This window comes from Ambystoma mexicanum, chromosome 3q, assembly GCF_040938575.1.
Source record: "Ambystoma mexicanum isolate Mex_15411 chromosome 3q, UKY_AmexF1_1, whole genome shotgun sequence".
NCBI lineage: Eukaryota > Metazoa > Chordata > Amphibia > Caudata > Ambystomatidae > Ambystoma > Ambystoma mexicanum.
Window position 1 is genome coordinate 593,489,104 of NC_090926.1, and position 27,323 is coordinate 593,516,426.

Sequence of the window (27,323 nt, forward strand, 5' to 3'; positions counted from 1 at the left end):
ACGCTATGTGCGAATCCCTCCAGACGGGCATTGATTCGGCTGACAGTATCAGCAGAGCAATGGCGGCAAGTACATCAACCAGGAGATTTGCTTGGTTGAGAAAGTCTGGTTTTGCCCCAGATGTGCAAGCCAGGCTCTTGAACATGCCATTCGATGGCTCTTCTTTGTTCGGGAAAAAGGCGGATGACAGTTTAGAGAAACTGCAAACTTCAAAAGCAGCAGCAAAATCCCTAGGAGCTGCAATCCGTCAGACTCCTTTTCGTCCCACAGGAACCTCTGCGAGGGGCAAGTCCTTTCGCTTCTACTCCGCATTCGGAAGAGGTAGAGGACGACCGGCTCAAAGGGGACAAAGAAGAACTACCCGAGGTGGACGGGGTAGATATTCAAAAGCCGCAGCAACAGCAGGTGCCTCTTTACCATCTGCATCTGCCGCCCCAAAACCAGGACTTCCCTCACAGGACACCTGTAGGAGGCAGGTTGACTCAACATCTGGCGGTATGGCAGGCTATCACGTCAGATGCTTGGGCATTGGAAACAGTTGCCCAAGGTTACTGCCTGCCTTTCCTACGTATACCTCAGAGTCATCCACCGGGGATCAGCTCTCAGAAAGCTCCAGATCCGCTCCTCTTGCAGGAAATTTTGGACCTGCTAGAGAAAGGTGCCATAGAACCGGTACCTGTAGCAGAGAGGAACAAGGGCTGGTACTCCCCTTACTTTCTCATTCCGAAGAAAGACGGAGGACTGAGACCCATCTTGGACTTGCGAGAATTGAACAAATTTCTCAGGAAAGACAAATTCAAGATGGTCACTGTTTCTCAGATCCTCCAGGCCCTTCAGTTCCAGGACTGGTTGGTATCTCTGGACCTTCAGGACGCGCATTTCCATGTGCCTATCCATCTCAAACACAGGAAATACCTGAGGTTCACAATTGGCAACTCTCACTATCAATTTCGAGTGCTGCCATTTGGGCTGACCTCCGCCCCGAGGGTCTTCACCAAGTTAATGTCTGTAGTGGCGGCAAGTCTAAGGAGGGAAGGGATTCACGTCTACCCCTACCTGGACGATTGGTTGATCAGGGCTGTTTCTTCGGAACAAGCTCAGATCCAGCTAAATCACGTGTGCCACTTCCTTCACAGACTGGGCTTCTCCCTCAATTTAAAGAAGTCACAAATGATACCATCGGAGAGACTCCAGTTCATAGGAGCGATCCTGGACACTTCCCTGGGAAAAGCCTCGCCACCAGAGGTGAGGGCTCAAGATATTCTACAGATGGTTACCAAGTTCCAACATGCCCAACGTCTCCCAGCCTTCGACTTTTTGAGGTTGCTAGGTCTCATGGCATCCTGCATTTTCCTAGTGCCAGAGGCTCGCCTGAGAATGAGATCCCTCCAGTGGGCACTGAGGACTCAGTGGTCACAATTCTCAGGGAGAATGACAGATCTTCTTCAGGTTCCCAACAGAGTAGCTCGAGACCTTCAGTGGTGGGCCTGTCAGGAGAACATTCTGAAAGGAGAACTGTTTTGGCAACCCTGGCTGGAGATAACAGTAGTCACGCATGCCTCACTCACGGGGTGGGGAGCCCACGCCAACGACTTGACCATCAGCGGTCGTTGGTCTCCATCGGAGTCCAGACTACATATCAACCTGTTAGAGCTGAGAGCCATCAGACTTGCGCTGAAGGCGTTCCTGCCAGCTGTACAAGGGACGAACGTCCTGATAATGACGGACAACACGGTGGCCATGCATTACCTCAACAAAAGAGGAGGCGTAGGATCACTACCCCTGTGCAGAAAGGCGATGCAGCTCTGGTTTTGGGCAATCCAAGAAGGAATCTCTCTATCGGCAGTTCACCTAGCCGGAGAGAAGAACTTGACAGCGGACGCTCTGAGCAGGCAGAGCACAGTCTCCCACGAGTGAGAGCTAGCTCAGGAAGTCCTTCAAGAGATCTTCGCCCTTTGGGGATCCCCTCAGGTAGATCTGTTCGCCACCAGCCTAAACAGGAAATGCGACCTGTTCTGCTCAAGGGAATTTCTCCTGAGAGGAGCTCTGGGAGACGCGTTCATAGTGGACTGGGAGTTTCCGCTTCTGTATGCGTTCCCACTGGTCCCTGTCATTCCTCAAATGATCAGGAGGTTGACAAGATTCCGGAGAACCATGATCCTAATTGCCCTGGATTGGGCCAGGAGAACGTGGTACCCGGACCTTCTAGACTTGTCCATCTGCCCTCCAATTCGACTTCCACTCAGAGAGAACCTACTCTCACAGAAGGGAGGTCAGGTTCTCCATCCAGACATCAAAACCCTCAACCTTCACGCTTGGCTTCTGAAAGGCTGAGGTACAAGGATTGGGACCTCCCTGATGATGTTATGGAGGTGTTGCTTTCGGCAAGGAGGCCAACAACAAAGTCTTTATACCGCTGCCGTTGGAACAGATTTTGCAGCTGGTGTAGAGAACAGAATATCGACCCTTTTTCATGTGGTACACCAATGGTTTTGTCCTTCCTGCTATATTTGGCAAATTCAGGCCTTCAAGTTGGCACCATTAAGGGCTATCTCGCAGCGCTATCCATCTTTAAGCGCACTGCGGAAGAACCATCCTATTTCAAATTACCCTTGGTAATACAGTTTCTGAAGGGGTTAACCAATGTTTATCCCCCAAGACCATTCCAAGTTCCCCTATGGGATTTAAACTTAGTACTAACTTTCCTGATGGGCACACCTTTCGAACCACTCCATTCTTGTTCGTTAAGATTCCTTACCCTTAAAACTGTTTTATTAATAGCACTTATATCTGCTAGAAGGGTGAGCGAATTACAAGCTCTTTCTTGTAAACCCCCTCACACAATATTTCACAAAGACAAAGTTGTCCTGCAAGTGAAGCCTAATTTCCTCCCAAAGGTGGTTTCTGAATTCCATATCACTCAGAAGATTACCCTACCATCTTTCTATCCTCCTCCTCACCCGGGGAAAGAGGAAGAGAGGTTACACAGGCTAGATCCTAGAAGGGCTTTAAGTTTTTACATCAGTAGACTAGCCAGGATAAGACAGGCAGACCAGCTGTTTGTAGGTTACGCAGGTCACAAGCTGGGGTTACCAATAACTAAGCAGACCATTTCCAGATGGATCATTCTAGCCATTCTGGAATGTTATAAACTGGCAGGGAAAAGAGCCCCCTCAAAACCTTAGGGCTCATTCGACCAGAGGTATTGCAGCTTCATCGGCCCTCAAAAGAGGCGTGCCCGTTAAAGACATCTGTGCGGCCGCTACATGGTCGTCTGTCCATACCTTTACACGTTTTTACAATTTGGATTCCTCCTCCAGTCAAGAGACTAGGTTTGGAAGGGCTGTACTGCATTCTATTCATCAATAGAAGACAGCGTGAAGTCAGTACTCCCTCCTCCAATAATAGAATACTGCTATGGGAGCCTATCTAAGATGAGGAATACGTCGGAGGACACAATCCCTTCGAAGAACAAGTTACTTCTTACCTTGTAACGTTCTTTCGACGGGATGTTCCTCCGACGTATTCCTCATCGGCCCTCCCATCCATCCCCGCAGTTCTACTTCCCGTGTTGTTGCAGCTTACGCTCCTTCAGGGTGATTAGTCTAGTCCAGAAAGTATTATTGTGGGCTACAAAACGGAACTGAGCAACGGACGCTGCGCGCGGCCTTTATAGGCAGGATGACGTCGACGTCGATACGGCGGCTGTCGAGGGACATCGACTCGGAGGACGTCGACGCGCAGCGCCCTCTAAAGAAAAAATTTGCCGAGGCCAGCAGAGCTGGAAGGAGATATCTAAGATGAAGAATACGTCGGAGGAACATCCCGTCGAAAGAACGTTACAAGGTAAGAAGTAACTTGTTCTTTCAGAACCCTCAATATGTGGCCAGTCGGGAGGTGACGGTGCGCAAAGCCATGCGCTTGCTAGGAATGATGGCGTTGTGCGTATACTTGGTTCCCAACGCGCGGCTGTGCATGCGTCCCATGCAAGAGTGGCTCAACAGCCAGTGGTGTCAGGCCAGCAGACAATGGGAAGATCTGGTAGTTGTCTTGCCAGCCCTCGTTCTCTCTCTGCAGTGGTGGTCAAGAGAAAACCTCTTGAAGGGGAAAACCTTCACCGCCCCTGCAGTGGAAGCCACTCTCAAGACAGACGCATCTCTCACGGGGTGGGGGGCTCACCTGCTTCAGCAGACAGCGCACAGAGTGTAGTCCCCTCAAGTAGCCTCCAACCATATAAACTTACTGGAGCTATTAGCGGTGTTCAAGGCTTTGAAGGCCTTTCAGGTGCAACTACAAGGGAAGACAGTGCTGATTCTAAGAGGCAGCACTACAGCGATGTATTACCTGAACAAACAGGGGGGCACTCACTCTCCAGGGCTATCCAAGCTGTCCCAAAACATTTGGATATGGGCTCTCAAACACAAGATGTTTCTATTGTCCCAACATGTTCCAGGGGAACTCAATCTTCTGGCAGACGTGCTCAGCAGAGATTTTCCTCTGCCCGAAGAATACGAATGACATCTACACGAAGATATTGTGTCCTACGTCTTCGCAGAATGGGGCTTCCCAGAGATCGACCTGTTCACCACTCAGGAGAACGCCCAATTCCAACACTACACCTCCGGGTACCCCCAAAACCGATCCAAGGGGAACGGTCTCTGGATAACTTGGTCAGGGAAATTTGTCTATGTCGAAATCCTCCCCCCTCCCCCAGGGCTCCCCTTCTCAACATGATAGTGCACAAGATGCACCAGGAACCAGTTACCATGATACTGGTGGCCGCCATGTGGGCCCGCCAACCCTGGTTCGCTCACTTGATGGAAATGTCCCTCTCCCAGCCAGTGAAAGTACCCTGCCCGTACAACATGTTGTCTCAGGACAGGGGGGAGACCTTACACCCATACCCACAAACTCTGAATTTAGCAGCTTGGCTCCTGAGGTCATAGAGTTTGGACACCTACAGCTCCCTCAGAGGTGCATGCACATACGGAAACTGAACACACGTTATTGCTATGCCAGCAAATGGAAACGTTTTGTCATCTGGTGCAATTCCAACGGCGTCAATCCCATCGATTGCTCACCCACTCACATTGTGCTGTACCTAACCCATCTGTTGGACACTGGGTTAGTCTTCAATTCCCTAAAGGTTCATCTGGCTGCTCTGTCAGCCTACACCACATCACAACAAAAGGTGTTGTGGTGGAAGATACCGGTGATTAAGGCCTTTATGGAAGAGGTTAAGAGGATTTATCCTCCCTTTTCTCACCCAGCCCCTGGATGGAACTTAAATGTCGTTCTGACCAGGCTCATGCAGGCTCCCTTTGAGCCTATGCATAAAGCAAGTCTGAAGGACCTGACTTATAAAAACGGACTTCCTAGTAGCTATAACTTCTATCAGAAGAGTTAGCGAACTACAGCCACTTTCTGTTCTAGACCCCTTTGTTACAGTCCACAGGGATAAGGTAGTTCTGCGCACGCACCCCAGATTTGCGCCTAAATTCATATTGAAGTTCCATGTGAACCAGTCCATTGAACTACCTACCTTTTTCCAGAATCCCTCTAACATGGCCGAGAGAACCCTACACACACTGGATGTGTGCAGGGCAGTCATGTTATACGTATCTGGAAAGAACTAAATCACTGAGGAAAAAAAAAATCAATTTTTCATTTCAGTGGCAGCTGGTAGAGAAGGGGATCCTGTCTCTAAATCAGCTATCTCAAGGTGGATTATCAAATGCATCACACTATGTTACACTCTTGCTAAGAGAGAACTGCCCTTCAAGCCTAGAGCACATTCTACTCGAGGCACTGGGGCAATATAGAATTCATTGCAAGTGTTCCTCTCAAATCCATTTGCAAAGCGGTAACCTGGAGTTCTGTACACACCTTTACAAAACACTGTTGACACGAATTCTAGGTCTGATTCTCAGGTGGGACAAGCAGTACTAAGACATCTTTTCTCTACTGTTCCTACTCACATCCCACCTCCAACTCCGGGTACTGCTCGCTAGTCTATGCACAGCATGTGATTCTAAGCAGATTAACAAGCATCAGAAGACATGCAATACTCACCGTAATAGCATTTTTGATGATTGTATATGCTAAGTTTCACATGCGCCCTCCCCACCTCCCCGCTCGGGGTGGAAGGAACATAGACGTCTTACTACTTTCTCTCTTTATGTACTCACTCACTATAGCCTTGGGCTCCCTCATGGCAGAAAAAATACAATCGGGGGGACCTCGCACGTGAGGGATTTTGGGCACACTACACGTCACGATAGAGATAGTGTTACAGACACGCCTATGCCGATGTCCCCTTTCGGTCCCTGAAAGACAAGATGCAATATCCCCGGTTACCACTGGATGTCAGACTATATGCACAGCATGTGAATCTAAGCAGATGCAATCATCAGAAATGATTATTATGGTGAGTAATGCATGTCATACATTTGGGTGTTTCTTTGATGTGCATTACTAGCTAGGTGTGTGTACTTACCTACAGCTAAGCCTGACTGTTCTGACACTCTACCAAGGTCTCTGTGTAGTACAGACTGATACTAAGAGTTGGGCATCTACAAACCTCTGGGATAGCTTACTAAAGTCTTATCTGCAAGTAGGACGTAAGAAAAACTCCATAACAGTAGAACATTGTGGAACTGTGATTGATAACACGAGATTGAACAGGGATCTAGCCTCTGAAGAAGGATACACTGGTATTCGAAATGCATATTGTACCTAAGACTGTGTTAAAGAACATTCACTGTACTGCCCACCATTAGAACGATGGATACACACATAGGAGTTGTTCGGGAGAATTCTCTTATAAGGCTAATTTCCCAAACCTAGTGAGTCCCCCAGCAGCTTTGCTGGATTTTTGGGGTTTGTTTTTTTTCTGCTGCTAAGAGTGAGACTCTTTTTCTCCCACTCTTAGGCATGATTTGAGGTATGTCTTTGACTTTTTGTGTGCTTATGAGCTATGGGGTCTTTTTACTCCATAGGGTATCATCTGTTTTTGTGTATGTGTTACACAGCACCCTCAGTGCAGCAACACAGGGGTGTCATAGTGACTCCCAAACATAGATTCCATACCCTGGGACTGACTACTGTCTCCCAGGGCATGTAAAGTCACCATTGACTTTATAAGTCCAAAATTGTGAACAGAACCAGTGCAAACCATCATATTGTGGAAGTACTGGAAGAGGTTAATTCGATTGCCCCTGGGTCTGTTCCCAAGGGGGCACTGTCCAGACTCCCCTTGTCGAGTTTCTGGCTGGTGGCAGTGGTTACCACGCTAAATATTCCACCGGAATATTTCCTATGGGATTTTCCCATCGATTTTAAACGCACCACTTTTTGGTGCAATGTTAAAGATACCGCTGGTTTATTTATTTAATATAAAATCACCGGTTGGGTCTTTTTGCCAGAACTCTTTTCTAAAATGGCGTTCGTGTCCGTCCCTCTGTAACTCCAACCAAGGTCAGGCCCTTTGTTCCACTTTTTGGCAGGCTTCTCCACAGAAGCCCTCCAACTGGTGCCAATCTGTCTGGGATCCACAGGATGTGTGGGTGGGGGAACTGGCACCCTGGACTGCGTTGCCTTAGCAACCCAAGTCACACTCTGTTCTGATTGGGCCAGTGGTGAGCCGCCCGGCTCACCACTTAGCATGTTTGAGTGACAGCTAGGCTGTTGAATGGGGGGTTTTCTGCATAAAAGCAGGGCTTTTGAGACTTGAACTTCAGAAATCGCCACAGGACCTAAGAAATCCGAAGAGGGGAGAAGCTGAGCCATCTGCAACGACGACACCACCGGTGGAGACCTGCTGCAACAACCTCACCACTTTCCCGACGACAAGAGAAGATCTTCTGCTGAAAGAGTCTTCTTCCTCTGAACTGGTGGGATCAACCAGTTCGCCATTTCGCCTTCCAGGACGTCCGAATCGCCCGTGCCAAGCACCCCAGCGGCCGGATAGCCAAGCTGCACCACTGTGACCGCGAATACCAGGAGCACACCTTTTCACCGACGAACTCCGTGGCTGGTTTCTTCCCTGGGCAGTGCAACGACTCCAAGTTTCCACCTGAACGAGATCCTCTCTTCCCCTGGTCGAAACCACGAACTGCACCCGCTGCCAGGAACAACTGCCCCCGCTGGAGCTTCCTCACTCTTTAAGGTACTGTGTTCTACCTGGCCTCCCTTTCTTCGGTTTGCCCAAGGTGACCCTTAAATCCTTGGCTTTCCAACTGGGTTGGCCCCCAGATCTTCTAACTTTATCTTTTGAACCACCCCCACCTCTTTTGAACATTTCTACAAAGACTTGAATGCATTGCTAAACCGTATGATCTTGGGCACATTTCGCTTTGCTCCATTCAAAGTGGGCCTGGCCTATGAACTTTGGCTCAACAGTATACCCTGCCTTCAGTAATTTGATTTTGTCTCTTAAAAGTGTTGGGAACTGTTTTATTTTTATGACCTGCCTTTTTCTCTCCCTTTAACCTAATTATTGGAGTGCCATCTAAGTTACGCGCTCACCCCTGTTTTGACAAAAAGTGGTGTTTTAACTTAGACTTGTCTAGTAATTGCTAAGGGAGGTGTAAATACTTTTCTGATTGTGTTGGAACTTGCTTTTGATTAATAGTGCTAGTGTATTTCCTAAAGTGTGTGTTAAATAAATAATTATATACTTTTGATACAAAGCTCTGGTCAGTGTTTGCTTGTTCTACTGTGTTTTTAGCCCTATTGTGTATCCTATGTATACTGCCTAACTCTTCTTGAGAGAAGTCTGACTGCTCAGCCACAGTTACCAGGTAAATCTGGGTGGTACAGACTGCTACCAATTGGGTTTTACTGCTTACTCCTGTAGTCTTAATCTTCTTGCAGTGGTCCCCAAGGGAACTGCACAGGATTCTTCCTAACAGGAGTGAAAAAAATTGTTATGATATCCATATGCTAAAGATGTTGATTAAGATTGTGATGATACCAAACATTATATTTTCTAATTGAGAAATTGATTGTATATCAGAATTGGATGTATGACGGCAAATATATGTCGAACCTTGTTGTCTGAATTAAAGAGGATTTTGGGCAGTAAACAGAATCAATATTTTTAAACAAACAAACATTTGAGTATATTTTTTAAAGAACCTTGAATTATTTTGGCAACAACAGGTTTATTTGGTTAGATCAATGGAGGAAACCACATATCCCCCTTTTTTTAAATGGTGCATCCCCATTTCCCCATGCCTTAATAGCATGTGCTTACCTTCATTTCTCACCTCACTTTAAGGTTGGTGTGTCTAGTCTCCAAACTCCCACTAGGGAGACTACGCAGGCCACTGGGACGAGGAAGAGGCAGGGAGTAGGGAGGATTACTCCCCAGGTAGCTCAATGTCCATCTTCACCGAGCTATCTATCTAAAGCCCAACTTGTTTTTTAGAACTACTGAGAAACGTATTCCCATATACTTGCTTTCACATACTTGTAACTCGAAATGCCTGGTATACTCTCCTGTCAGGGCTTTCCGTATGCGTACTGCGCACACTTGCAAACTTTACAGTGTCTTTTTGTTCTATTAGTCTGTTTCTTTTCAGACATATGGCACCCTTCTTTCCTGGGCGAACTCACTCAGTTACTGTAGCGGAAATTGGCTCTGCTGTGGTAAACCTGCAGGGGCCAGTCGGCATCTCACTTGCTCCTTTCAGGTTTTCCACCTCTGCGTTGCTGTTCCTGTCATCCTCACAGCTCTCGCTCATCTACTGGCCGTTTCCCTGGTCTACACTAGCAGAGAGGTTATTCTCCAGTATAGCTGCTTGTCAGGAAGCTGTCCTTCCTGCTCTGGCAATCCTGCAGCTTAACAGACTCTGCAGACTGCCTCCCTCGGTTCCGCTCATGAGCCGGTTGGCTCCACGGATCTTGCTTCCAACTGGCAGTCTCTTGGTCAGCACCGAGCAGAGAGGAGTTCTCCAGGCAGGTCTTTCCCATCAGCTGAATTCCCGTTTTAAATGTCCCGTCTGCCAAAAATGCGCTCGCAACCACTAGAGTGCAGTGTGTGTGTTCCCGACCTTTTGTGATCTTCATTACTCAGCTCCTCTTCCTCATGGCAGTGCTTCCAGCATTAGACAAAGGGAAGTCCGTTTTAAATAACTTATAGGTAGAGTCTAAGGAAGTAATGGCTTATAGGTAGAGTCTAGGGAAGTGTCTTTAGTAGTTTTAGAGGGTGGGATTGGCAGGAGAAGTATACAGGTATTTGCAAGTCAGAAGTGTTTACATATAAGACAAGCCATGGTAGGAGACAGGCAAAATCAAGCTGGACAATATATGAAATAGAGTACATAAGACAATTCTGACAAAGTTATAACAAGAGATAACCAAGGAGGCTGAGTGAAACATATCCAGACTGGAAGAAGCCTGGCAGGAGAGTACATCAGGCAGTCCATTCTGTTGATTTAAAGAAACTCAAGGAACTGCTATTGTGTGAAGAGAAATACAAGGGAAGGGAATTAGTCGTTTGAACAGCGAACTGTATCTACCTTGTGTTAGGGAGAATTCTCAGAAATGTGCCAATTCCTCTCTACCTTAGAGACCCCCAGCTCTTTTGCTGGACTCTAGGACTTTAATTTTTTACCTGGAGAGAGTGAGACCCTTTTTTCCCACACTCTCATGTATTATTAATGTGATTTTGAACTCTGTGTTTCTTTTTTGTGGAGTCTGACAAACTCCATAGGCATCATCATTTACATGGTGTCACACAGCACCTTCAGTGATGTGACACAGGGAAGTCTCCCAGATTTCCCAATGTTTAAATACCTTCTCTTGGATAAACTACTGTTTCCAAGAACAGTAAAGTGAAATTGACTTTACTTACACTTGTGACTTTCTAGACCCAGCACACACGATCTTACAATAGGGTGCTGGAGGGGTTACTTTTCTTGATGAATGGCTGTGGCAGTGGTTTACTTTTAACTACTGTAGTGTGCATTTACTACGGGCTGCGTTCGCACCTGCAGTAAAGCACCCAAGGGTGCCATTTTTTCAAAATGGCCCCCGTCTTCTTTTTTCACCATTTCTTTGTGGAAAGGTCCTTCTTGAGATTTACTCTGTGCGCCATGTTTGGTCCCTTTGTTTCTTTTGTCTTTGGCAGGATTCACAAGTGAAGCCCACCCCTGGCTCCCGGGTGTCTGGCGGGGGCAGGAAGCGAGGAAGGGGCCTGAAACTCCCTGTGCTTAGTCTCCTAGGAGCCAGGAATGCACTCTTAGGTGATTGGCCTGCTGGCTGTCCGGCAACGACAGCCAACCTGCTGGGTGACTGACAGCTAAGCTGGAATGAATGGGAGAAACCTGCATAAAAGGTGAGGCTTTTTGGCTTGGTAGACAGAGTGGACCACTAGACAATGGAATCCGAAGAAGAACTTGAAGAAGACGCCTACTGCAACTCCCGGATCGTTGGTTTGCCCGATGAAGCCCTGCTGCTGTGCTGAAACTCCAAATTCGTATCGACAGAGAAGCCCCTACAAGGACGACTTCTCCCCTTGAGTTGGTGGGACCAATCAACTCCAAAGTAAGCCACCTGGACATCCTCTCAGAGCTGGTTGAAATTCCGCGGCAGTTGCTGCTGGAACCGAATATCCAGGGAGAGGAATACCAGATCGTGTGCGTTGCTTTTAAGCTGTCCAATAGCTCCAGGAAGATCCTCCGGACTCCCAGGAAGCAGGACTGACCAAGCCTGAGCCACCTCCACAGAGTTCTGGACCCCAGATGCAAGGAAAGCCCATCTCGACAGCCAGGAAACCACTGTGTTGCTATTTGTGGTAGACGCGAGGATAAGTACAACTTGTTTGAAGATTGCCGGTTGCGGTCGGTGACCGTCCCATTGCAGTGCAGGAGTCCCCAGACGTCTTCCCTCTTGCCCCCACGACTGAGGCCCAGGAACACCAGGATCTGCAGAGCTGCACAGGAACTGAAGTCATCTGCTGCCCTTTTCTTCAACCTAAAGGTACTGTACAGTTGTTGTGTAACTGCACTTGTTCTCTGTTGGTGAGACCTGTTGTGGTTGCTCTGTAGAGTTGTGTTTAGCTTCTTTACTTCACAGGTCTAAACAGCTTGTGGCCCTGCTTTGAATTATTTGAATTATTTTTTTCTACAAAGACTTCTAAAACATTGTGCAAGACCTTTACTTACAGGAAGTGCTTCAGCTCACCTAGACTTTTGCCCAATTGACTTTGGCCTATCCTGGCTCCCTGAATGACTCTTCTGCCCTCTGACATTGTGTTTTGTCTTCCTTCAAGGAAGGGGGGAACTAAAATGTGCATGGGGGTTACCAAAAGTACTTACCTACTTTAGAATATTTGTGTGATCTCTTGTTCTTTTCTAATAATCTTTTGCTTTGCCAAACTCTTGAATCTGATTCTAAATGCCAACCGTAGTATATTAATGTCCACAGTGTCCTAGTTACTCATGTCACCTGAGGATGTAGGAAGTGTCTGTGTGCAATCCCAAAAGGGTACTTACTGATTTAGAAATGTGTGTATTTTGCAGTGTATATATGAGTTGCTATTATATTGCCCCCATCTGAAGATGACCTACTCTAACTGACTGTTAAATTAATAATTGTTTAATCAAGAAACATTGTGTGTAAGAGTTTATTTGTATACTTGTCACTGTGAATCTCTGTGTAACTCCTCTACAGCTCACATTGACCCCTCTTGAGATAAGCCTGGCTGCTCAACATGCTACCAACCTGTGTAGTACAGACTTCTACCAAAGGTTGGGTTCCTATTGCCAGGAGGTCAAGGTTGTTGTAGTGCACCCAAAGAGTACTGCATACAATCTTGCCTAACACCTGGTTCTTTTGTGTTGGCGTTAAACATTTCTTGTTTTGAACATTTGTATGCTTTTCAAGGCCAGAGACATTTCCCTTTCATGTTCGAGTTGATTTTGGAATGTGAGGGTCAGAATAGGACTTTGAACACAGTACTGGTTGTTTTTGACATCTTGACAAGGGAACGACCCATTAGTTTTGTTTAGTTAGGGAAAATACCTCTTAGAGCAGGGACAGAGAGGCATTTTCCAAACCCTTTTTTGTTTGGCCAAAATCATGGACCCACTGTGTCAGAGTGTCATTCCTGACCCCTCACACCTAAGTAAAAAGGTGGCAAAATCAACAGCTCACCAAACAGGAATCGCTAATAATACAGCTCTCATGGCAAGCTTTAATAAAGCACATTGGGATCACATGGAAGATCTTGCTAATGATGTTGATGAGCCCCTAAAGTAAGAAATGCTCAAAACACTAACAGAAGACAAACAAACCGGTAACAGCGTTGTCAAGAATACACTTGATGCTGCAGAAACTGCTGTGAGAATAGTTGCAGAGGGCACTCTAGTTAAGAGACATGCATGATTAAGGAGTTCTCGTTTTAGACCGGAAACTCGGGCCACACTGCTTAACATGCCGATAGAAGACAATGGGTCTCATTACGAGGTCGGCGGTAACCCGCCAGTAATACTGGCGGGTTGCTGCCGACATTGTAACACCATTTCCGCCTTCAGATATCCCGGTGCCACCGGGATATTACAGGGGGCGACGGGATGTCAGGCAGCGGAAAATGTAAGCCCCCATTCATCCGATAGGACTCCATGGGAATGGGGACATGGAAGCACTGTTGATAATGGTGCCGGTACTTCAGTGAAAACCATGCCTGTAGGGGCCCCAGGCAATCTTATAGTGTGGCAGTCCCGAAAGGGTGCTGGTACGTTGCCACGAGCAGCCTTGTTTCCGGACCGTCAGACTTGGAATGAGGCCAAATGTTTTATTTGGTAAAGCAGTAGACGATGGTCTACAAACTGCAAAAAAGGAGTTTGAAACACTGAAAACATTATGACAAATTACAAGTAAACCTTATCAAAGAGGGTACTTTTCAAACCGCTGTAGTTTTTGTGGCCAAAGCTACCCTAGATGATCAGGGCAGTCCGAGTATACCTCAGGAGCAGGTACCAGTACTTGGTTTACCAACCAAGAATACAGTCCAACGTCACAGTCCTCATTTCCTAGGCAATTCAGAAGGTAGCATAGCTGGGGCAGAGGCCAAGCCACTAGAGATTTGGCCACACCTGCAAAATATTGTCTCCCTGTTTCAGGTCCCCTCCCATGTCACTGTGGTAGGGGGTTGCATACATTAATTTGCCCACATATGGGAGGGGATCATATCACACAATGGGTGTTGTCAATAGTCAAAGACGGCTATTGCCTGAAATTTCTAGAACAACCCTGTGATCGTCTACCAATACACAGGGGAATACAGTTAGAGCATCAACGGATTCTACAAACCGAAGTACATCCACTCCTGGAAAAAGAGCCATAGAACCCATCCCAGCATCACAGGTAAATCAGGGTATTTATTCTGTGTACTTCCTTGAACCAAAGAAAGACAAAACAAAACGCCCAGTGATCGAACTAAGCCCACCAGGCACTTATGTCTAACTGTTTGAGAGTTTTACTAAAGTCCACCTGTGGTAGGACTGTAGGAGACTCACCTTTGGATGCACAGGGCTCCAACTCTTAGGCTTTCCCTGAAGTACCCAAAAGGTTTGGTAGCTATGGTTGAGCAGCCAGGCTTAGGCTAGCAGGCAGAATGGCTGTAGGTAAGTACAAAGACCTCAGAGCACACTTCTAGTCAAGAATACACGGACACACTGTAGTTTAATAAAACAATATGGTTATTTCTGCAGCATGGGGTCTGGCATGGATTCAAATGCTCATGAATATCCCCTGTCGTCAAGCTGGGAATCCTCGGTAAAAGAAAAAACAGTTTCACTTTCCCTTTAAAATTGTATTTATCCTCTTAACCACTCACTGTCTTATGGGTCATACAGCCCTCATCCAATGACAATCCTCTCCTTAAGCCCCTACTCTGGCAGCCATATTCAGATTGTTACTGGACGCTTCAGTGTTTGGAGTCCTCGAGTTGCTCTCCAAGCTATTTGTAAATGTTTTCGTGTTTTTCGATGGAAAAGTTCAATTTTTGTTTCGAAGAGCCCCTGTGCTCTTTTCTACATCAGCCAACAGCGGGGACCCATTGTCGGTGAAGTTCCGCGCCCCTCAAGGGCGAAGATCCATCGAAGATTCTAGAAGACCATCTTGGGCCTTCTTCGCGCCCTCCAACCATCACGGAGGAGGAGGAGAGGTCCCTCTTCATGCCCTGCACTAAATGCTGTTTACGGAATGTGTTTGTGGAGGACAAGCACCTACAACGCCTATACTGCCTACACCCAGACCATAAGGAGGTAGAGTGCGAGATATGCCTCGTTTTCTCCAAGAAAATGACAAAGGACAGCCATAATAGGCTGGCGGCATGGCTTAACACCAAGGCTCAGACCTGTGCTCCAAGCAGGGTCACGCCTCGTCCAGGTGCCTCATCCAGGACCGGCCGGTCCGAGGAGCGGTTTTCTATGTCCTTTGAGGCCGCCTCATCCATGGGGGCTCAAGATAAGGCCAAGATCCGCAAGTCTGAGTCCACTGGGTTCCCCGCGGAAGCGGGTCCCATAGTGGATAGGGTGCGATCAGCATCACCTTCCACCTCCATTGACTGCTTACCAGCAAGCTCCTCTTCAAAGATGAAGTTATCTACCCTGGCTAAGCTACAGGAGAAATCCAAGAAGCTGCAGACAGAGGAGGAGAAGGCTATGCAGCGCACGCAGGCCCAACCGGAACAGGCAAAGACATTGTCAGTGGCTACTACTACCACAGCAACTATGGGCATTGATCCTATGAGGGTGGCTCCCACGGCGCAGAAAGTGTCCCTGCCCCCATGGCGTGACACCACCGCCGAGACTTTGGCAAAGTCTGCAGGTACGCCAGTGGGGATGAAGATACCGGCACAGGTCCCGGTTCAGAACCTCAACGAGGAAAGGTGCGGGGGGAGAGGGCCCGAAACAGCCCTCCCAGGTTGTCTCCCAAGCCATGGAGGTCTCATCCACGGATGACGAGGATCAGGCATCCATGCATACGGTCCACGATGACGGGGACGACGACGGGGGCGCAAGGTCTAGCTTCTCTGTTTTGCCATCTCAGCCGAGGGACATTTCCTTGTATATTCTGTTGACTCTCCACACCTTGGTGTCAAAAATCCAGATGAGAATGCCTACGGCACCGGTACCTGTGGTCCCCCAGGTCCCCGGTCAGCCTCCACATAAGAAGAGGAAGCGTCATCTGACGCCCCCATATCGACCTCCTCTGCCGCATCGGGACCCAACTCCCTCAGCAGACCCAGACACGGGAACGGATACGGCCACAACGACGGATGACGATAAAGACATTGGGCCTCATTACACGGTAGGCGGTAAGGGTTTACTGGTACCGGTATTTTACCGGTACCAGTAAACCCTTACCGCCTTACTACGAGGTCCCTTTGCGGGTTGGGGAATTTAACACTGCTTTTTGCAGGCGTTAAAAACCAACCCGCAAAGGGACCAGGGAGCTAATTACGGTACCGCAATTTGCAGTGCCGTAATTAGCACCTTCCCCATTCCCATTATGCCATATAGGGCAAAAATGGGAATGGGGAAGGGCAATGTGGAAGGGGGAATTACCGCCCTGCCAACCTTGGAATGGGGCGGTAATTCCCCTTTCCACCAAGGCGGTCCCAGTATTTTACCGGCATGAACCATGGCGCTAATGGCGCCATGGTTCTCCGCCTACCGTGTAATGAGGCCCATTGTCACAGCGGACGGTGAGTCGCAACATTTGGATGCCCTGCATAGGGTTTCCCCACCGGACGAGGTGGGTTTCTTCGGAGCTATTCCAGCTGGAGCCCGAAGAAACCAAGAAGGAGGGCTTCTTTTATCAAAGTCGAGAGGCCAAGAGGAAGACGATCTCCGAGCTATTTGCAAATTCTTTCGTGTTTTTCGATGGAAAAAGTTAAATTTTTGTTTCGAAGAGCCCCTGTGCTCTTTTCTACATCTGCCGACAGGGGGGACCCGTTGTCAGTAAAGTTCCGTGCCCCTCAAGGGTGACGATCCATCAAAGATTCTAGAAGACCATCTTGGGCCTACTTCACGCCCTCCGCCATTGACGGAGGAGAAGGAGGAGGGAAGGTCCCTCTTCAGGCCCTGCACCAAATGCTGTCTACGGAATGTGTTTTTGGAGGACATGCACCTACAACACGTCTACTGCCTACACCCGGACCATAAGGAGGTAGAGTGCGAGATATTCCTAGTTTTCTCCACGAAAACAACAAAGGACAGCCATAGTAGGCTGGCAGCATGGCTTAACACCAAGGCTCTGACCTGTGCTCTGAGCAGGGTCACGCCTCGTCCAGGACCAGCCGGTCCGAGGAGCTGTTTTCTAAGTCCTTTGAGGGCGCCTCATCCATGGGGGCTTAAGATAAGGCAAAGTTAAGGCCAAGATCGGCAAGTCCAAGTCCACTGGGTTCGCCGCGGAAGCGGGTCCCATAGTGGATAAGGAGCGATCAGCATCACCTTCCACCTCAATTGACAGTTTACCACCAAGCTCCTCTTCAAAGACGAAGTTATCTACCCTGGCTAAGCTACTGGAGAAATCCGAGAAGCTGCAGACAGAGGAGAAGGCGGCAATGCAGCCCACGCAGGCTCAACCGGCACAGGCAAAGACCTTGTGGGCGGCTACTACTACCACAGCAACCATGGGCATCGATACTACGAGGGTGGCTCCCACTGCGCAGAAAGTGTCCGTGGCCCCATGGCGTGACACCACCCCCGAGACTTTGGCAAAGTCTGCAGGTACACCAGTGGGGATGAAGATACCGGCACAGGTCCCGGTCCAGAACCTCAAAGAGGAAAGGGGGGGCGTGCAGAGGCCCCGAAAGAGCCCTCCCAGGTAGTCTCCCAAGCCATGGGGGTCTCGTCCACAGATGACGAGGATCAGGAGTCCATGCATACGGTCCACGATGACGAGGACGAAGACGGCGGTGCAGGGTCTAGCTTCTGTTTTGTCTTCTCAGCCGAGGGACATTTTCGTGTATATTCTGTCGACTCTCCACACCTTGGTGTCAGAGATCCAGATGAGAATGCCCGCGGTACCTGTGGTCCCCCAGGTTCCCGGTCAGCCTCCACGTAAGAAGAGGAAGCGTCATCTGATGCCACCATATCGACCTGCTCTGCCGCAACGGTCCCAACTCCCCCAGCCGACCCAAACACAGGAACGGATACGACCACAATGACGGATGACGACATCGTCACAGCGGACGGTGAGTCGCCACATTTGGATACCCCGCATAGGGTTTCCCCACTGGACGAGGTGGGTTTCTTCCGAGCTATTGCATCTGGTGGCCGACGGAACCAAGAAGGAGGGCTTCTCTTATCAAAGTCGAGAGGCCAAGAGGAAGACGATCATGGCGGTGCCTTTTCTGGACGATATTTGGGAAGAGGTTGTAGACCTCATGAAGAACCCCTGCAGAGCTCCAGCCAAGCAAGATAGGCTGGAAAAGCCCAAATGCCTGAGGTCAAAACCATCGCCGTACTCGGTGGTGTCGGCGGCCGTGAGGAAACGGTCGGCTCACCCCTCTTCGTCGTGTTCAGTCCCTCTGGGCATTGAGGGGAAAAGGATGGACGCCATGGGGAAGAAGTTGATTTACACCGCAGCGTCTACAATCAAGGCGGCCAACGCACTGGCTATCCTAGCCAGGTACGAGAGGGAGTTGTTGTACAAACTAGGAACGATCCTGGAGTTCCTCCCTGATGATAAGAAGATGGAGGCGCTCGCCCTCTTCCAGGAAGGAGAAGTGGCATCGGACCACGCTATTCGTCAGCAGGGATGGATGAAGGCAACAAACTTCCGTCAGGAGGTCTAAGAGAAGGTGCTGGACATGCCCTTCGATGGGGAAAATCTGTTTGGGAAGGCCGTCGACGAGTCTCTCCAGGCCATCAAAGTGGATACAGAGACGGCCTGCTCCCTCGGCACTCTCCAGCAGCACTGCTCGTTGTCTTTTTGCTCCTCCAGTGGAAAATCGAGCAGGTCATCGAAAGGGTTCTCCAAGTCGTACAGACAGCCTTCCCGATCCTCAACGCAATGGTAGCAGGGAACAGTGTCGCCTGCAGGGCAGGACGCCGGCACCCAATGAAGCCTGAACTGGCCAAGACGTTGGGCCCCCACTCATGCACCCCGGTGGGAGGCCGGCTGGCGAGGTTCGTCGGCGAGTGAAGAAAGATCACCACCGACAGATGGGTGCTGGATGCTCTCACCCAGGGGCACACCTTGAAGTTCCAACGCAGGTGTCCTCATATTCTGCCGGTTCCCTGGAAGAGGTACGAGTCATGCTATGAAAAGGGGCGACAGAGCTAGTTCCCCAACGACTTTGGGGCTCTGGAGTTTATTCCACATACTTTCTAGTCAATAGGAAGACAGGGGGCTGGAAGCCCATCGTGGACCTGCGACATCGGAACAAATACTTAAAGTCCCAGAAATTCAGGATGGTCACGTTACAGCACGTGCTCGGCCAACTGGAAAAAAGAGACTTCTTGACCTCATTTTACCTGGAGGATGCATAGTTCCACGTCCCCATTCACAAGAAACATTGAAAAATTCCTAAGCTTCGTGGTACAGGGCCAACACTACCAGTTCAAGGCCCTAGCATTCAGCTTGAAGTCGGCCCAGTATTCAGAAAGTGCCTGGCACCAGTGGCGGCCCATCTACCTCTGCAGGGCATACATGTATACCTGTACCTGGACGACTGGCTGATTTGCGCCCCCACGCGGGAGCTGGCCGATGAGCACAGGATGGCGACCGTCTGACTATTGACGGATCTGGGATTCTCTGTCAACTATCCGAAGTCCTGCTTAACACCATCACAGAACGCGCTGTTCCTAGGTGCCGGACTCAACACGTTGTTTTGCCTGGCATCTCCCTCGGAACAGAGGCTAACCGCCATTCAAGGAAAGGTGCAACGACTGTCGTCTGCGAAGACGGCCACAGTGCACGTCATCAAGTCGTTACTGGGCATGTTGTCATCCTGCATCTACCTCGTCTGCCTCTGCAGGTTGCAGAAGCGACCCCTACAGGAATTCCTGGATGCCTGTTGGATACAGGTGTCCGGAGGTTTCGCGGACAAGATCCCTCTCAACAAGGAGTGCCGACGTGCGATAGAATGGTGGGGGGGTCAGCTCCCACACTGCCCAAGGTTCAAGATTTCAAAATACCCCATACCGGGAGACGGTCACCATAGATCGCTCCCTGGTAGGTTGGGGAGCGCACACCGAATGTCTGCATGCCAGAGGCCTGTGGCTCGTGGAGAAGGATCTGCATATCAACATCCTGGAGCTACTGGTGATGTTCTGGGCCCTCAAGTCATTCGTACCGTCTCTGAAAGGCAAGGTGGTGAGGATCTTCATGGACAACACCACCACCATGTTCTACATCAGGAGGCAGGGGTGTGCACTCAATTCCTGGCGCTTTCCAAGGAGGCTCAGGACTTGTGGAACTTAGCCGTGGGACAGGGGATGTGGGATGTTCCTCGTCCCTCTTCACCTGGTGGGAGTCAAGAACACCATCGCAGACTCCCTCAGAAGGAAACTCCACTCCTGCCACGAGTGGGAGCTTCGTCAGGATCAGGTGGACCACCTGTTCGCCGAATGGGGCAGACCCCAGATTGATCCGTTTGCGATGGCGACAAGCTCCAAATGACAGAAGTTCTCTGCAGGTTCCACCACCCGAGGAGCTTGTGGGACGCGTTCTCCTTCCCGTGGGAAGAGCTGTTTCTGTACGCTTTTCCCCCGTTCCCTCCCCTGCTACGAATAATCAACACACCCAGACAGTGCCAATGCAAGATGCTACTCATCGTCCTGGCGTGGCCGAGGTAGATTTGGTACCCGGACCTTCGCAGCCTGTCAGCGGCGCCCCAGTCGAGTTGCCGGTGGTTCTGGATGTTCTCACCAGAGAGGGCAGCGTGATCGTTCTTCACGACCCAGGATCGCTTAACCAGAAGGCTTGGCTCCTGCAGCCTTAGAGTTTGGAGGTTATGAGTCGCCAGCAGACTGTGGGGAGATCCTTGCCAAGGGCAGGTCATTGTCAACCTTAAAGTGCTACTGCCATAAGTGGAAGCGTTTTGCTACGTGGTATTGGTCACAGAAGATTACTCCTCTGAGAGTCATGGCCCTACAGATCCTTCCATACTTGCTATCCTTGGCAAAGAAAGGTCAGGCGCACGCCTCCATCATGGTACATCTGGCGGCTATATCCTGCTACACTAGATCCCCAGAAATATCCTCACTCTGGTCCCACAGACTCGTCAAGGAGTCTCAAAGGACTTTTCCGATCTTTCCCGCTGGTGAAGGCCCATGCCCCGGCGTGGGAACTCAATGTGGTTCTGACGAGGCTCATGGGGGCTCCCTTCGAGCCTATTCATCAGGCCCCACACAGGTTTCTCTCATGCAAGATGGCTTTCCTGGTGGCCATCACCTCTGCCAGACAGGTAGGTGAGATCCAGCCCCTATTCGGCAAGCAGCCGTACCTGACTTTTCACAAATCAAAGATGGTACTGCATACGCACCCCTCGTTGATGCCGAAGGTTCTGTCGGAATTCAACCTCAATGAGCCTTTGGTGTTACCTGTTTTCTTCCTGAAACCTTCATCGCCGGCGGAAAGGGCCTTGCACTCGCTGGACGTTGCTCGTGCCATGGAGTCCTACATGACACGCACAAACAGTTTTCGGAAGACTTCACAACAGTTTGTGAACTTTGGTCCGTTGAACCATGGGAAGGCCTTGTCCAAGGCTTCCATTTCAAGGTGGCTTTCAGACTGTATCAAGCACTGTCATCAGTTGGTGAACCGACCGCTTCCCGGCCATCCAATAGCCCACTTAACCTGAGCGATCGCTGCGATGACGGCCCTCCTGTCTGGTCTGCCCCTGCTGTATATCTGCAGGGCTGCTACGTGGAGGTCCACACACACCTTCACAAAGTTATACTGCGTTGACCAGGATTCCAGGGAGGAGTCAAGAGTCGGTGAAGCAGTGCTACAAAACCTGTTCACTTGAGGTGAGCCTGTTCCAGAGGTAAGAGTTAATTACTTCTGTTGAGCCTTGCCACCTCCCGTGGTTGTGTAATGATGTGCTGCTATGTATTCGTTATTCATGAGCATGTGAATCCATGCCAGACCAGGTTTACGTTACTTACCTGTAACTATTGTTGTCCAGCATGGGTCTGGCATGGTTTCACAGTCAAACCCTCCCTCTGGCCCCTCTGCGGCTCTTCTTGGTCATACTGCCACTTTACCTGCTTACCAAATCTGAAGATGGCTGCCAGAGGAGGGGGTTAGGGGGAGGACTGTCATTGGATGGGGACAGTATGACCCAGAGGACAGCGATTAGTTTAAAGGAGAAATATAGTTTTAAAGTGAAAGTGAAACTATTTTTGTTCTTCTTTTACCACGTTTACCAGCCTGACAACGGGGAATATTCCTGATCATGCAAATCCATGCCAGACCCATGCTGGCGAACAATAATTACAGGTAAGTAACTTACACCTTATTATAAACACTAAGGCAAACCAACACAACAACACAATATTAGGATTTTAGGTAAGTAATCTTATTCTCATATATACAGTAAGATATTTGCTTAGCATTACTCAATTCAATGGTAGACCTTAGATGATATACATTTAAGTAGTCAGAATAGGATTCAAGTTAGAAAATCAATTCTTCAACCAACATTCAAAGTATTACAACAAGGATACTGGGAAGTAACTTTGAGGCAGCCTACACTTCAGAAATTCCAGCCCTATCTGGGGATGAGAGTCTCAAAGTCAATTGGGACACTAGTTGACCATGGCCCATAGGCAGAAGAACAAAGGAAGGCAGGCACTGTCATAGTTAAAAGTTCAGCAGGATTCCTCAACGTTGCAGGCAAGTAAAATGTTTGTTATAAGAACGGTGCAGGGAGGTTAGATGGACCCACTGATGGATTGTTGCCCAAGGGACTGGTGTCCTTAGGCCGGTTAGAACACTATTGGGTTGTCCACCCCAGAGTGTCTCAGGAAGCTCAGGAGGAGCAGCAGCACCCAGGTAAGTACCTAGGACCGGGACAGTAACTTTTCTGAAGAAAGACTATGTCACCGACAAGTCCCCAAGGACCTTTTTGACCAGAAAAAACCTTCTTCCCCTTTAAATTTAGAGGTGCAGCCCAGGGAGCATGCGCTGTCCTCACTCCGCCCTCCGGTGCCACACCTCAGTCCCCTTTTCCGCATCGTCAGGAACGGGTCGAATTCACCAGCGCTCCTGGGTTTGGCTTCAGCCATGTAATTCCACACGCGAATACTTCTTCTCTTTGTCTTCTTTTTTGTCTTTTTATCGTTCAGGTACTCGGTCCTCAGGCGTCACGCTCCTCTGCGGCGCATGCCGACTTCTACAGGGTTTAGCAGGTGTCCGTCCTGCAACAGGCTCTTCCCTACTTCAGACCCCCACGGCCTCTGCCTACGTTGCCTTGGCCCAGACCACGGTTGGCAATCTTGTTCAGCGTGTGACTCGCTGTCCTCAAAAGCGCTGTAGTACAGACTAGCCAAGTGGAAGGAGCTTTTCCAGAGGTCGCCTCCAGAGGACTTCAAGAACTTCGTGAAACATAGAAACAGGCCCATGGTAGGGACGATATTCTCCATCGCACACCACAATGGAGACTCCTTCCCATGGACTCTCCTGCGCGGGAGGGACCGCTCCGGTCCTTCTACCAGCATGTGCATCGAGGCTGCTGCAGCTACCGGGCCGAGTGCCAGTGTTGAGGGACCAAAAGGTTCTTTTACCGGGTCTTCACCCGTTTACCAGCACCATGGCCGAGGGGCTACGCCCTAATACCCGCAATACTTCTGAGGGGGCGCCTAAACACAGCTCTACCGACCCCCGGGTCGAGGGTGTCACACCTACCGGGCCTAGGCCCGAGGACTAAGGTAGGCCTCGTGATCCAAACGCAATAGTCTTGGAGAAGGCCGGGCCCAGCGGGCCGTGCAACACGTCACAGACACGTGGCAGGCAGCCCGACAAAATGGCCACTGCGCCAGTAAAGGGCCCCGTCCGACGCCATTCCAGGAATTCGGCAAAAAACGAGTGTCAAGGTAGGACTGGCTTCAACCAGGTATGTGGCCTACAGCCTACCCCTCTTATGTGCAGGGCAGCTTTCCTTTACGTCCGTAAGGACAGGGTATGCAGCGGCCTCAGCAGCCTCCCGCTACCCCGTCAACACCCCCTGCCACTGCTTCAGTCAGTGAGGAGGTTTTCTTCAAGAGGTTCCTCGGCATCATGAAGTCGCCTTGGATGGGCGTTATCCTCAAAGACGCCATCAGGGAAGTCATTCGCGTCATGATAGCGGCACCACAGACGCCTCTGTCGTCGCCCCAGGCCCTGGCGCAGCCGCCTCCTCCGGCTCCCCAGCCAACTCCTCAACCTCTGACCGCGGTCCCTGTACCCCAGCCTCCGGCGCCAACTACTACTCCTCCTTCTCCACAGGATACCTCGGATCCGCAGGATACGGATGAGGAGGAGGATCCGGACATGCCATCCTCAGCCAGGGCCTTCCAGGAACGGCTTGCTGGTCTGCCGGAGTATCTGGGCCTACCCCAACCCGAGGTCGAGCAGCCGGCAGAGGGGGTTCTGGCTGAAGTCCTCACACAACGCCCGTCTGCCAAATCGGGGATTCCTATGCAGACCGATGTAGTCTCCCTGGCCAAGAAGGGCTGGCTCAAACCCCACTCGGCCCAGCCGGTCAGTCGACGCCTGGATACCAAGTACAGGCAGATGGATGGGGATACAATCTTGCTTTCGATCCACCCTCAACCACACTCCTCCGTGATCGCAGCGGCATCACTATACTCCAAGCCTCAGTCGTCCTCCGCATCCTCCTCTGCGGCGCTGCTAAGCAAGGAGGAGAAGATCTTGGAGCCATATGGCAAGAAACTCTATTCCATTGCTTTTTTACATCTGCGTCAGGCCAACGCCTATGCCATGCTGACAGCCGCCAACCAAAGATTATGGGGGGGAATTGCAGACTTCCTCCCGGAACTCCCCACCCATAGCAATCACGTTTTAAGGCGGGGCTACCCGAGGCCAAGCTGGTGGCACATGACCTCATGGAATCCACATTGGCCCATATTGACACCTCTAGCCATGCCATCTGTATTGCCACGGACATGAGAAGGACAGCCTAGCTCCGGGCAACGAAATTCAACCCAGATGTCCAGGAACGCATACTAGATATACCGTTCGAGGGGGGGACCTCTGCCATTCCTCTACGGGCAAGGAGCTGGACACAAAGAAAAACAGCTCACAAACAGCGAAGTCTTTAGCCATCCTTACAAAGACCACGCCCAAATCGTACACTCAATCTCATCAGTGCTCAGAAAGGGGTCGTACGTACAGAGGGTTCCGCGGCTTCCAGGAACGCAGATCCAGGCAGCCGGACCTCTCACCATCTCAGAACTGGTGCAAGCAACAAAATGTGGGTGGGGGGAGTAAGGGCTTTTTCCAGTACCCCTCCTCAGCGACAGCCTCTGAGGGAAAGAAGGCATGACACGCCCCTTCGGGTCCACGTATCTCCAGTGGGGGGGCAGGCTTGCTCTCGATGCACATTTCTGGGGCCAGAATTTTGCAGCCCCCTGCATCCTCTCCGTAGTATCCATGGGGTACCACCTCCCTATACCAGCATCTCCTCCCTCCTCCCCTCCACTCCTACAGGTTGGGACAGCAACTCTTTTGGCAGAGATGCGGTTGCTCGTAGAGAGCCAGGCAGTGGAGGAAGTCCCAGCCTCCCAGCGATTTTTGCCATTCAGAAGAAGTACCAGGAGGGCGTGAGAGTTGTGCTGGACATTTCCACCCTCAACCTCCCCTTACCACTGCAAAAATTCAAGATGGTCACGCCAGCTTTTATAGCTGAGACATTTGACAAGGGAGACGGGATGTGCTCCCTGGATCTGAAGGACACGTACCTACATGTCCCGATTTGGCAGCCCCATTGTTCTTTCTTACGGTTCAGGATCATGGGCTGCTATTTTCATTACAAGGTCCTTCCTTTTGGCCTCAACTAGGCCCCCAGGGTCTTTACCAGGCTCATGAATGCGGTGGCGGCCCTCTTCAGAGCGCAGGGCCTCCACATCTACCCATACCTCGACGACTGGCTTGTCAGGGCCACATCTCCGGAAGCGGTTCACCACTCTTCCCATGCCCTTATAAACACACTGCACAATCTGGGCTTCTCGCTCAATCTCAAGAAGTCGCAGCTGCAGCCTACGCAGACTCTGACATTCTTGGGACTTATCTGGGACACATGCTCCGAGAAGGTCTTACCGCCGGAGGACAAAATCTCAGCCATCAAGAAGGCCACCACCCATTTCTTCAGCAGAGAGGTGACCTCGGCATTGTGATACCAACATCTCCTGGGTCGGTCCTTTTAGCCGTTCCGCACACGAGAATAAGGATGATGAGGATTCAGCTGCACTTCATGGCTTCATGGAACCAGGAGCAGGGCTCTCACTCCGAGATGATCAACGTTCCTCCATACTGACCTGACTTGGTGGTCCAGAGACTGCAACCTATGTACAGGCAAGCCCTTTTGGCCACCCATTCTGCAAGCCACCAGCACCACGGATTCCTTGCTCAAGGGCTGGGGAGCCACCCTGGACGATCTCTCAGTCCACGGCACCTGGACTCGACAAGAGCAGGAATACCACATCAATTGGCTAGAGCTGAACGCCATCTGGCTGGTGCTCAGGGCATTCCTACCACTTCTCAGGGGCAAGGTTGTCCTCATCCAGACGGACAACTCGACCCACATGTACTACATCAACAAGCAGGGAGGCACCAGATCCCCTCCTCTGTGCAGACTGGCGATCAGCGTGTGGGGATGGGCCCTGGAAAACAACATTTACCTCACAACAGTCCACCTCCCGGGGAAATCCAAGCTGGAATCGGACAGGCTGAGCAGACTGGGAGCAGACAATTACGAGTGGCAGCTAAACAACCTCGTTATTCGGGAGATTTTCAACAAGTGGGGTCAGCCCCAGGTGGATCTCTTTGACACCTGGCGCAACAAGAAGTGTCTTCAGTTTGCATCCTGCAAGGTCAGGGCCCCGGCTCTCTGGGCAATGCATTTCACCTCCAGTGGACCGGCATGAAAGCCTACGCCTTTCCGCCCACTCCCGTGATTCACAGGGTAATTTGCAAAATCAAGAAGTCTTGCCAACTCCTCATTCTAATAGCTCCATGTTGGCCGGCCAGACCATGGGTTTTGGAGCTCCTCAGCCTCTCAGAAGTTCCCCCGATTCACCTCCAGATGGGCCCAGCACATATGCTGGCACAGCAGGAGGGGCAGGGTCATCCAC

The 27,323-nt window shown here is 50.3% G+C and overlaps 1 protein-coding gene across 2 annotated transcripts in view; it reads left to right on the plus strand.

Moving 5' to 3' along the window:
* Positions 1–27,323, plus strand: part of L3MBTL2 (L3MBTL histone methyl-lysine binding protein 2) — a 1,258,415-nt gene that overhangs the window by 973,630 nt on the left and 257,462 nt on the right. The gene's annotated exons all lie outside the window — the stretch shown is intronic.